Genomic DNA, 12429 nt, shown 5'->3' with positions numbered 1-12429 from the left:
GTGCAAACATAATTAGGAACTAATACTTTATTTTACAGATAGATACAGATACAGATAATCAGAGTTGGAAGGGACCTTGTAGGTCATCTAGTTCAACCCCCCCGCCCAAGCGGGAGATCCTATACCATTTTTGACAAACGGCAGTCCAATCTCTTCTTGAAAGTCTCAACTGATGGCGCTCCCACAACTTCCGAGGGCAAGCTGTTCCATTGGTTGATTGTTCTCACTGTCAGAAAGTTTCTCCTTGTTTCCAGGTTAAATCTCTCCTTGTTCAGTTTCCATCCATTATTTCTTGTCTGGCCTACAGGAGCTTTAGAAAATAGCTAGACCCCTACCTCCCTGTGGCAGCCCCTCAAATATTGGAAGACCGCTGTCATGTCTCCCCTGGTCCTTCTCTTTACTAGACTAGCCAAGCCCAGTTCCTGCAACCGTTCGTTGTATGTTTTAGCCTCCAGTCCTCTAATCATCCTGGTTGCTCTTCTCTGTACTTTTTCTAGAGTCTCAACATCTTTTTTATAATGTGGTGACCAAAACTGGATGCAGTACTCTAGGTGTGGTCTTACTAAGGCTTTATAGAGTGGTATTAGTACTTCCCTTGATCTTGACTGTATCCCTCTGTTAATACAACTTAGGATTGCATTAGCTTTTTTGGCGGCGGCTGCTCATATTTAGCTGGTTGTCCACTAGGACTCCAAGATCCCTCTCACAGTTACTGCTATTGAGCCTGGTTTCACCCAGTCTATATGTGTACTTTTGGTTTTTCTTGCCTGAGTGCAGGATTTTACTTTTCTCTATATTGAATTTCATTTTGTTAGATATGGCCCAGTGTTCTAGTCTGTCAAGATCCATCTGGATCTTGAGCCTATCTTCTTGGGTGATAGCTATTCCTGCCAGCTTAGTATCATCTGCAAATTTGGTAAGTTCCCCTTCTATTCCCTCATCTAAGTCGTTAATGAAGATATTGAAGAGTACTGGGCCTAATTTTGTGATTTTATGCCTGTTTGCCTGGACAGATATAGCCATAAGAGAGAGACTGGCCAAGCCAGAAGGAGGAATCAAGTGAGGAATTAGTCTGAAATCCCAAAGTGGGCACAACAGGACAAAATCTGACCTCCCTTGAATGCCATTGAACCTCATCTAGTTTTATCCAGGTACAAAACATCAATCTGAGAAGATTCATGTGTATACATTTGAGCAATAAAATAGGTAATTGAACTCTACATGTATGGATATGGTTGTTTGCGCCTGACACTAACTATGCTTTGCAATTAAGAGGTAGTTAGTCCTCAACTTATGACCACAATTGAATCTAAAATTTCAATTTCTAAGTGAAAAATTTGTTAAGTTTTGCCCCATTTTAAGACCTTTCTTGCCATAGTTGGAAAGTGAATCACTGAAGTTGTTAAGATAGTAACATGATTGTTAGGCGAATCTGCTTCCCCATTGACTTTGGTTGTCAGAAGGTCACAAAAAGTGAGCACATGACTCCGGAATACTGCAACCATTATAAATATGACGCAGTTGCCAAGCATTTGAATTTTAATTACATGACCATGGGGATGCCAGAATAGTCGTAAATGTGAAAAATGGTCATAAATCACTTTTTTCAGTGCCATTGTAACTTTGAATGGTCAGTGTTTTAAATCAAGGGCTACCTGTATTTGTGATAAAGCAGAGCATATGAATGCTCCTTACTTTAAATTGCATAGTTTTGTGCAATTTGATTGCATAATACAGTAGAAATGCAAAGAGCTGTGGCATTCTTTAGTGCTATTTTGCATAGAATATATCATGTATAGAGAAAGATAAATGTAAGCCAGATTACATTAATTTATTATTTATTCATTGCATTTATATCTTATCTTTCCCTTGTGTGGCATATTGTGTGGATTTTTCTTTATTTTATCCCTACAACAGCGAACCTATGAGATGTATGACCAGGAGGCTTTGTGTTCAAATGGTGCCTTAGAACAATATTTTAACCAATATATTATATAGCATTGAGGGATCTAGCAGTTATTTCATATTTCAAGCTATTAAGATTAGAACCATAATAATGGAAACTAATGGCAGCCTAGCGTTCCAAGAAGCCCTTCTTGTTCTTGTGAATTGTGTGGCAGTTGCAGAAAGGAACATGAACACCTCCCAGAAATGCTTAATTATATAATCTAAGTTTAATTTTCTTTGCCGCCAATGCCAACATTAGAGTTAGAAAGGGTTATTATTGTTCTTGTAGAAATTCTACTTACCTCATACAGTTCCTTCTAGTAATATACTTATGTGCTTTCTGGGTGTTTTCATCTATGGAGAATTCACCATATTGGTCAATCAATAGTTCAGCTTTAGTAATAATGTACCTGAGCCAGCTAGCCTTCCTTCTAGAATGGTCACTTGTCATTGCAGGAGATATAGGCACTAATGAGAGAGAATGAATAGGTAAACAGTACAGAAATAAACATATAAATTAATCAATTGTCATTTCAATTTAAGAATTGCAATCACTAGCACTATTGCAACCCATAAGATTGGCAGAAACTTCCACTTCCTAATGATTAAGCATAATGATCAGAATGCTAAAAAATATTAATTACATGCAGTTTGCTAGTTGATATCACATTCTGTACTACTATTTAGACTTTGTATTGCCTTTCAATGAATATTTTATATTCTACATTTTTTTTATATTCCAACTACAAAAGTAGTTTTTCCCCAACCCAGTACACTTCCCCAGTATTGGATGCTACATCTTCCATCAAGTTAGAAAATATAAGCTAAAGCAAATGCACTCCTTTTCAGATAGTAGGGAATATGATCTTCTATAAAGAATCTTGCTCACTTTATGCTTGTGTTGGCACCATTAATGTAATATTAATGCTAGGTGAATATGGAGGGAAATTGTAAAAATAACTCTATTCTACAAGTTGCTCTAAAACTTTAGCCACTATTCATTGTCAAATTCTTGCAGTTTTGTTTAAGGATTGGAAAATATATTTAAACAGTTTGCAAATAATTGCAACTAATTATTTGAGTATTAGGAATATTAATTTAGACTACTTGTTGCAGTTACAGAATGTCATGCTAATAAAAAACTGATAGTTCGGAATCAGGACCTTTATTTTGCATATATGAAAGCTGAAGCTAAAAGGTGGTGTCTTGCAAAATGTTACTAAAAATGTCTCTAAATCAATGGTTTCTCACACTGCTGGACATTTTGCATCTATTTTCTTTCCTTACCAGTATTTCAATACTAAAGTAAAGTAGAAGAAGAAAAGACAAGAAGAAGTGCCAGGGAAACAGAGTATTACAAATCTATGTTGACCTTATCTGGATCCCTCATAAAAGTCCCTGAATGAGGCAGGGCAATGCCTTATCTGGGAATGTTTCTAGTAAGTTCACTGCTGAGGTAAAATGTGAGACTGTCCTGGTACACAGTTAAATTTCTCTTAACCCTTCTGTTTCACAACAGCCTTGAGTTACAGGGCTGTTGTTCTTTTCCAGAGAAAACTCTTCTGAGGAGGCCATGCCAGATGGAGAAATAACCAGGCCTGTCTCTCCATTGATAAACATCTGTGGTACCTTCTAAATAAGGAAACCTGAAATTCAACTGAAGATACCATACAAAAAAAAAACCCATATAACATAATTGGGTTTTTAGAATTTTTTTGGGAAGGGAATATTTTGGAAGGGAATATGAATATAAAATCAACTCAGGCAGTGAGATGGATGGCATAAAAATTTAATAAATTAATAAATAAAATAAAAAACATACAGTATCGTTGTATATTCAGAGGTGCCTGCTGATGGTGCGCAGAGGTGTTAAAAAGCCCATCAAGTGGAAGTGTCATGTAAAAAGGGAGCAGGGCACCAGTTATATCATCACAACTATTGTGACTTTTAAGCAATCCTACCCTACCTCCCCTTCTACCCTTTGCTGCTACTTAGGTGCTGAAATGCATCTGTATCTACTCTGATTCCTGCCATCTTTTCTTTTCTTTTTTCTGGTAACTCCCCTGTCTCGGGTATTGATCTTCAGAGTCTCACCAACAGCCTAGTCCTCAAGCACTGTATTTTCAGACACTGCTAGATAGGCCAAAATTCACAAAGCCCATCAGATATGGGAAAAGTTGCCCTTCAAGCCCCCCTCCTCCCAAAAGTTTGTGTGCAAATCATTGCATGCTGGTATTGTGTGGAAAAAAAAACTTCCTTACCACATAACTGCCAGGGAACAGAAAGGTAAATTGAGGCTAAAGTGATAAATCAGTGATAACATGAGAAATTCTCATGGGAATAAATATGAACTGCTTTGGACAGATCTAACACTTCTTTCTGGTTCATAGAAGAGACATCTATATGCAATGTACAGAGTTGTGCGCCTCTGTCAAACAAAGGTGTCTTTGTATGTCACAGGAGGTAATCTTCAACTTACGATCACAATTGAGCCCCAAAATTTCTGTTGCTAAGTGAGACATTTGTTATGTGAATTTTGCCCCATTTTACAACTTTTCTTGCCATGTTGAATGGTGAATCACTGTAGTTGTTAAGTCAGTCACACGGTTATTAAGTAAATCTGGTTTTCCCATTGACTTCGCTTGTCAGAAGGTCATAAAAGGGGATCATATGATTCCAGGACACTGCAAACATTATAAATATGAGTCGGTTACCAAACCTCTGAATTTTGATCCTGTGACCATGGGGACACTGCAATGGTCATAAATGTGAAAAAATGGTTATAATTTAAGAGTCACGGTGGCGCAGTAGTTAGAATGCAGTACTGCAGGCTACTTCTGCTGACTGCTTGCAATTTGGCAGATCGAATCCCACCAGGCTCAAGGTTGACTCAGCCTTCCATCCCTCTGAGGTGAGTAAAATGAGGACCCAGATTGTTAGGGGCAATAGGCTGACTCTGTAAACAGCTTAGAGAGGGCTGTAAAAGCACTGTGAAGAAGTACATAAGTCTAAGTGCTATTGCTATAAGCCACTTTTTCCAGTGCTGTTGTAACTTCTATTGGCCATTAAATGAACTGTTGTAAGTCCAGGACTTCCTGTAATGTGTGGTGGAGAAGCAATCAACAGAAAGATGCACGTTCTTCCCTTGTCCAATCTCTCCTGATCTTTTTACTTATGGTTTTGGGACAATTTCACGTGAACCGCTGAAAGAAAAAAAACAAACTGAAACAAATCGTACTATTAATAATTACGTATACTGACATAAAAGCAAAAGCAACTCTGAGGAAAAGTAACCATGTCATGGTGGAACCCTTTCCCCCCCCCCCTTTTTAAGAGGTCCTAAAACTGAGAATAATCAAACATATAATTTGGACATTTTAAAAAAAGATTTCAATAACTCTAAAGCATCCTCTGACCCATTTGGAACAATTACTTTATTACAGCTTGAATGGAAACATATAATCTGTTTGCTCTTCTTGAAAGTAGCCTGACCTTTTTTCCAGTTTCCGCAGCAGCCTGAGAAAGGTTGTCTTTGTGCAAGATCTTAAGATACTTTTCCAAATGGAATTTGAACTGTGCGCTGTCTACAGATGATGTCAGTGGAAAGGTTCATCCTTATTCTTTATTCACTGCCTTTACATCTCATCTTTCCCTTGGGTGGCATATTGTGTGGGTTTTCCCTCATTTTATCCCTACAACAATGAACCTATGAGATGTATGACCAGGAGGCTTTGGGTTCAAATGGCGCCTTAAACCAATATTTTAACCAATGTACTATATAACATTGGGGGATCTAGCAGTCATTTCAATGTTTCAAGCTATGAAGATTAGAACCATAATAATACAAATTAATGGCAACCTAGCATTCCATGAATCCCTTCTGGTTCTTGTGAATTATGTGACAATTGCAGAAAGGAACATGAACATCTCCCAGAAATGCTTAATGATATAATCCAAGTTTACTTTTCTTAGCTACTAATCCAATTGCCGGTGTTAGAAAGGGATATATTATTGTTCTTGTAGAAATTCTACTTAATGCATTCTTCACACAATTCCTTTAGTAATATACTTATGTGCTTTCTGGATAATTTCATCTATGGGGAATTCACCGCATTTGTCAATCAATAGCTCAGCTTTAATAATAATGTACCTAGTCTTGATGATGTCAGTGAAAAGGCTCATCAAACAATTGGGGAGGTGAAAACATATATTAGGAAATGGAAAATCCACCTTGATTATGGGAACCTGAGCTTTAAATAAATCAAATCCTTGGGAGTCTTCTCCAGAATAAATTATATTAGCATACATTTGGGTTTTTTAATCTAATGTTCTCCAGTAATTATGGCATTTTTAGAGCCACTTGTTCAATTAATGACATGGCCTTCTTGGAAATTAGTGCATAGCAGTTGGCACTGCCAGTTTTCTTCTCAATGATGCAACCCAACCCAGTAAATATCAAACCTTAATTATGATCACCGATAACCCCCAACATTGCTTCTATTAATGAAGCAGGTAACTGTTTCTGGTAGAGGTTGAAGGAAGAGTACAAACTAAGTCTAGGTCTGTCTCTATTCCATAATGAATCCTGAAGATTCAACCCCATGCACATTTAACTCAATCAGTTGATAATCTTCAGCAAGCCAGCTATCAATCAGAGTCTAAGATCAAATTCAAGTACAGACTCTGAGCAAATTTCTAAAACTGAAGTAGCTTGTAGAATCTAATATTCTCGCCTTCCCTTTACAATCCTGTTAGAACTGAATCAGTCCTAAGGTGTATCTCTGATGCAACTATCGGTATCTGTAATCAGCACTTCCTATTTTCATTCCAGATCAGATTGAACCCTCTGAATGAAATCCTGACTATGAAAACTGCAGTGAATATCTCATTATCCTAATATACAGTGCAATGCAACATATATTTAGCAGCTTGCTAATTTTTATTAGTTCAGAAGCATTTATAGGAGTACAGCCTGGAAATAGAGATATAGAGATAGCATAAATATTCATGACATTCATAAAGTCATCGGGCTGTCAACGGAAGTGAAGAATCGGCTTCAATGTTTTGTGGCACCTTGAAGTTTGTCTCCAGCATCCGTGGGTCTAACAGACTTTGCCCTTGCTACAGCGAGCTGAAACATGGACAGTTAAAGGACAGAGTGTGCTATGATAACAGTGAGAAACAACGCAGAAAATAATCATGTTGTGAGTTACCCTAGGTTACTGTGATAATGTCAGCAAGAACTGAAATTAGAGAGAAATGGACGATTTAAAAGGGTAGTCTATTTATTGATGAATCTCTTGAAAATGCCACTTTTAATTCAATGGGATCAAGATTGCATTCTTGGTTCTTTCACTTTATTTTTAAAACCTAATTATAAGATCAGTCAAGCTGAGAGCATGGTAGGATCATGGGGTGGGATAATGGGATGTCAACACAGATCTAGGTCTGCTCTCTGCACCGTACTGGCTATAGCAAACTAGATCAGGTTAAATATACTGGAAACTTTGATTGATATAGGCTTCTTCCAGTAGAAACATAAACACCATAAAATCAGTTGAACCAATAAAATATACTGTACTTCCATGTTGGAAGCACCGAAGCACTTTCATAGTGAAAAGATTATCTGGTGACATCACCACTGCCCAGGAATGCCCAGTTGGGGGCTCATCTCATGTCCCCATTAATGAGACCACTGAAGTAGTACTTATTTATCCTCTCATGTCCCCATTAATGAGACCACTTTAGTAGTACTTATTGTGTTTGCACACTTTTGAAGTGCTAGGTCGGCAGGAGCTGGACCGAATGACAGAAGCTCATCTTGTCACACAGCAGCACTTGGGCTTTGAATGCAGGCTTGCAAATTGTCAACCCAGCGTCTTAACCATGTGTGCCACTGTGCTCCTCAGTTGATCTAGTTGAATAGCAAGAAGACTTTTGGCATTAGTTTTTCCCAAGGTCAGAAAGTGGGGGTGAAGAGCTGGCCCCGCATCTGTGATAGTTACTCTTGGTTCCTGATTTGGGGATACTCCTGGCTTCCGGGTTCCTGCTAAAGCAGAAGATGGAAGCTATGATAAGTGAGTTCTTTTCTGGGGCGCCGTGTACGTATGGTGACCCTAGCTCAGCAGGGATTCTTTGCCAACAGTCCTCATATCCTATCAGCCATTTGAGATACATCGGACCAGGAAACAAGCTCTGTATGTGCTTATAGGTTAAAGGTCATAATAATAGAATCACGAATCCTGACTGTGTATTTCCTTCTTGGCTAGGGTGTGGCCAATTTGAGTGTATTTTTATTACTTTCTTTGCTTCCTAGGCTTAAATAATTCTTCTGTTTTTGTAACTGTCACTTCATAGTAACCATAAGGTCATCTTTTCGACCCTCCACAGAGCTAGAATTTGTGCTATACACGGGGCTATCTTTTAAAATGATCCAGAAGTTACAACTAGGCCAAAATACAGTTGCTGATAGAATATGTAATTGTAAAAAAAAAAACATCCAGTTGGAAGTCTCTATTCTGCTTACTAGTCAGCTTCTGGAACTTTCCAATGTGAAATGTTAGTCATTACTTTTACAACCCTTCACAATACTGTACAGAGTTGGGTTATATTGAGCAATGCCTTGTCAAAATAAAATCTGATCACCTTTTGGGGACAGCTAAGAAGTTCCTATTGAGAGTCCCCCTTCCCCCCCCTTAGGAGTTCTATGTGACTGGCCTTCTCAGTGGTGGCCTGAGTTTCTTAAAACTCTGTTATCTCCAGAAGAATAAGCAAGCCAAGCTCTCTTTGCTTTTACAAGGTTAGACTGGTACTCTCAAAAATGCTTCCCCCCCTGCCCCCAAAGGGCAATTGGACTATGCCTTTTCTGGAAGAAAAAAGGCTTGTCCTTGAAGAAGAAGTTTCAATTTTTATCCAAAAAGCTTCATCAGTCTGACAGGTTCCTCCTGACCCCATCCTGTCAGAACTAATCCTTCCATTTCCCCTCCCCCACATCCTGTCAGAACTGATGAAGCTTCTTGGATGAGAAACAAAATGTCTTCTTCAAAAACCACCTGCTGAAGGTGTGCAATTTATTTTTTTCTGAACGTTAGCTTTACACTAATAAGGAATTTTTGACAGCTTCAAACGTTTCATCATGCAAGGCAGCTTGCTGTCTCAAAGAGTTTGAAGTAATGAAAGCACGTTACTTTGGTGATCGAAGTTGTACTTGTATAGCTATCTCCTGACATCCTGTGGACAAAGATAGTATTCATCAAGGAGAATATTTGCAGCTCAGGGTTGAAATGAGGGGTCCTTAGTGCTCTCTGAGCTTGGTTGTTTTCTTGCAGACATTTCATTACCCAAACTAGATAACATCATCCGTGCTAGTCATCAGTGCAGACTAGCATTGATGATGTTACCTAGTTTAGGTAATGAAACACTTGCAAAAAAAATTAAAAAAAATCCAAGCTCATACAGCACCAAAGACTTCACAAGATATTTCACGTGTCAACTAAAAATACTCCTTTGGTCTTTTTAATTGCCAGCAGAAAGGGAGTGGGGAAAGCAGTAGATTTCTTAAATGCCTCAGATAATCGCCTTGGCAGCCCAAAGCTGGCGGTGTGCAAGAATATTACTGGAGAGCATGATTGATGACTCCTGGCTATGGATGTGTCCCATTGGAGAATATACATCCAGGGGGTGGGGGGAAGACCAGGGTCAAGGGGAAAATGAAGTATTTAGTGTCGGCTGCACCAGCTAATGCTGACATGGTCACTGCTAATAAATCATTTTTTTTAACTCTGAGAGATGCGGCTAGAGACTTATGATTTGAATGGGGGTGGATTTGTTGGAGCCCTGACATCACGCTATGTTTTTATCATTTTTGTTTGTTCTAGAAGCATAATAGACAAGAATGAGTGAAGTTAAACACCTACCAACAGATATCTAAATAATTTTCAGAAGATTATAAAGATCTCTGTTTTCCTGTAGGCTAAAATTAAAAATCCACTCCTTAACACTGAAATAAAGAAAGTTTGGACTGACCCGAAGATGAATGAAAAGGACAGTTAGCTGCATTTAGTTCTGGTACTTCATGGCATAGTTCAGGGATCCCCAACCTTTTCGGCGCCGCGGCCCAGTTCCGGCGTCAGCTGGCGCGCGTCCCGGTTCCGCGTCAGCTGGCGCCGCCATCTTTTTGACGAAAATCACTTCCGGTGACATCACGGAAGTGATTTTTCGTCAAAATGAGCGGCGCCAGCGCTTCGGTGAGCTTTTTGGGTAGAAATGGCTTTCTACCCGGAAAAGCTCACCGAGCGCTGGCGCCGCCATCTTTTTGACGAAAAATTGCTTTTTTACCAAAAAGATGGCGGCGCCCAGCAACCAGCGGCCCGGTAAGGCTTGTTCCGCGGCCCGGTACCGGTCCGCGGACCGGCGGTTGGGGACCCCTGGCATAGTTGATAAGTACATGTTTTTATTTTTTATAGCTCCAAAGTTCTAATAAATCCATAAACCTGAGGAATAATCATGCTGTAAAACTTTGAAACAATGTTTTCAAACTTTGGAACTTCAAGATGAACTTTGGAACTTCAACTCCTACAATGCTGGCTGGGAAATTCTGGAATATTCAAAATTGTTCAAAATTACAGGGGTGTCTGAGACAGCAAAAGAATTTGGTTCAAACAGAAAATATAACAAATGTTTTAATTGATTATATTGCCTTTCAGCTGCTTTTTAAAAAAAATTAATTTATTTTTGTAACTTTTCAAAAGTATTTAAATTATCTTTAGTAATTAGCCAATAAGGGTAACAACCTATTAAGGGTAATATTCTCATTTTTCAAATGAATCAGTTTCTCATAAAAGCAGGAATCAAATGTTAATTTCTTTCTCAATTAGCATCCCAATTAGCCATCCATATGTCTGATTGCCTTCAATGAAAACAGTGTCTACTATATTAGAACCAAAGATTTGTCAAGTATTAGTTCTCCAATTGAGATTGTAGCAGCAGACAAACAGCATAATTTTCATTCAAATGAAACAGAAGTTAACTAATATAGTCAATTATATAATTTAAAGGCAGGAAAATATAAAGCAGGAGAATTAAACCTCTCAAATAGAAACTGCAAATTTGAAAAGGAGAGATTGGGAATTTGACCTTTCCATAAAAAATGCATCCACTAACTAGGAATTCATTTAAACATCAAAGATAGTTTGAGGTAGTTGCATATTTGATTATTTGAAGTAGTTGAATAACAAGATGAAAAGAAATTGAGATTTCATAGCTAAATTGCTTTTAGTTGTACTTTAAATGATAATAATAATACTGATCTATTCAAAGGAGAAAAAAACCTATTAGATAATGATAGGGAACTTTCATGAATTACTAAGTAAGCATGGCTAAATGTCTATGGCAGGGGTGTCAAGCTCGTGTGGTCATGTTGCCACATAACGTATCACGGCTTTTTCCCCTTTACTAAAATGGGGGTGGAGATGGCCAGAGCATGACGCATCCAGCCTGTGAGTTTGACACCCCTGGTTGTCCCAAAGATGCTATTCAAAAGACAACAAACTTTTTTTGGGGGGGGTGTTTCCCTTCTCATCCAAGAATTAGGATTTTTCAACCAACACAACATATGTGCATGCTTTAAACTCAAGAATATATTAAGGCAGAAGCTGGTCCACCCCAAGAGTGAACACCCAGACACAAACTGAGCAATATAGTCTATGCAGTGCAATGCCATGAGACAATGCCATTGGTGAAACAAAACAGCCGCTTCACAAATTGGCAGTATGCCATAGGAGAACAAACCAATCAGGACAAGATTCAACGGTCCCTCTGCATCTGAAAGACAAAGGCCATTCTTTTGAAGACAACAAAGTCCACATTTTGGACAGAGAGGACCACTGGTTTGAAAGAGGCCATCTATATTAAAACTGAACAGTCCTCTCTTAACAGAGAGGGAAGGATAGGACACCACCTATTTCCTGTCTACAACACAGTCCTTTCAGTGGCACCAAGAAGGTTCCATACCTATTTGCACTCTGACTCAGGTGACTCTAAAGTACATATAAATGACTCTCAGAGAATGACTGACCTTCAGAATACTAACGGCCAGATGACTGCTAAGAATATACACTGCTCAAAAAAATAAAGGGAACACTTAAACAACACAGTGTAACTCCAAGTCAATCACACTTCTGTGAAATCAAACTGTCCACTTAGGTAGCAACACTGATTGACAATCAATTTCACATGCTGTTGTGCAAAAGAAGAAGATAACAGGTGGAAAGCATAGGCAGTTAGCAAGACATCCCCAATAAAGGAGTGGTTCTGCAGGTGGTGACCACAGACCACTTCTCAGTTTCTGTTAAGTTTGGAGAATAAGGAGACCAGACATCTGACCAGTGACTTCAACTCTTTAATAATAACAGGAATCAGAATGGAACAGAGCAAGGCTATGGGCAGCAGTAACCCTTTTATAGGGTTAGCTGCTACCTTATT

Source organism: Notechis scutatus, chromosome 2 (assembly GCF_049901735.1).
Source record: "Notechis scutatus isolate UNSWTSFEM ecotype Mainland chromosome 2, rNotScu1.2, whole genome shotgun sequence".
Lineage (NCBI taxonomy): Eukaryota > Metazoa > Chordata > Lepidosauria > Squamata > Elapidae > Notechis > Notechis scutatus.
The sequence above is the reverse complement of the archived record's forward strand: the minus strand, read 5'-3'. Positions refer to the sequence as shown.